The sequence below is a fragment of the Ipomoea triloba genome, chromosome 10 (genome assembly GCF_003576645.1).
Source record: "Ipomoea triloba cultivar NCNSP0323 chromosome 10, ASM357664v1".
Lineage (NCBI taxonomy): Eukaryota > Viridiplantae > Streptophyta > Magnoliopsida > Solanales > Convolvulaceae > Ipomoea > Ipomoea triloba.
Genome location: NC_044925.1, coordinates 29,184,334 through 29,185,581, shown reverse-complemented (window position 1 = coordinate 29,185,581; position 1,248 = coordinate 29,184,334).

The following is a 1,248-nucleotide window of genomic DNA, read 5'->3' as shown; positions in this document are numbered from 1 at the left end:
TATGTATGTATGTATGTATGTATGTATGTATGTATGTATGTATGTATGTATGTATGTATGTATGTATGTATGTATGTATGTATGTATGTATGTATGTATACATACATATATATATATACATATATACATTTATATATATATTATAATTTGTAGGGGTGCGCAATCTTTGGTAAAAGTTTGATTAACTGACTAAACTGAAGAATTTTAGTTAACTATTTTTTAACCGAATATACTTCGATTTGGTTAATGGTTAAAAGTTTTACAGAATTTCAATTACGGTTAATTCGGTTAAAAAATATCGATTAACCGAATTAGCGAAATGATTAACCAAAATTATATATATATATATATATATATATATATATATATATATATATATATATATATATATATATATATATATATATTTATATTTATATTTATATTTATATAGGGTAAAGTTCAAGTGTGAACGCGTCTTAACGTGTGAACAATGCAGCCTCACCACTATGTATACATATATACACCACTCAATGTTAGAAAATGCACTACACAGATATGCACCGTTAGGTACACATCACCAAAAAACACACCAGTAAGTACGGAAATATACACCACACAGTGTTTGGAAATGCACAACTAGGGGCAAGGGAGTTATGGTGCATTATTTTGGGTGTGTGGTGTGTTTTTGGGTGTTTTTGTGTATTTTCATGTGGTGCGTTTTCTAACATTGAGTGGTGCATTGTTTAACATTGAGTGGTGTGACCGCAATGTTCACACGTTAAGACGCGTCCACACTTGAGCAGATTTATATATATATATATATATGTGTGTGTGTGTGTGTGTGTGTGTGTATGGACTTTTGAATTTGGATTAGTTGCTACTTTGCTTATGTTCTAAATTTGTGCTTTTATATTTGTAGTGTTGTTATTGTATATTTTCTTATGAATTTATTATTATAGGTATTGATGTAATTGGTAATGTTAATTTTTATTTAAAATTTTAAAGATTTAAAAATTTAGCTAATAAAGTTTGATTAACTAACTAAACTGAAGAATTTTAGTTAACTACGGAGTATTTTTTAACCGAATATACTTTGATTTGGTTAATGGTTAAAAGTTTTACAGAATTTCAGTTACGGTTAATTCGGTTAAAAAATATCGATTAACCGAATTAACGAAATGATTAACCAAAATTATATATATATATATATATATATATATATATATATATATATATATATATATATATATATATATATATATATAT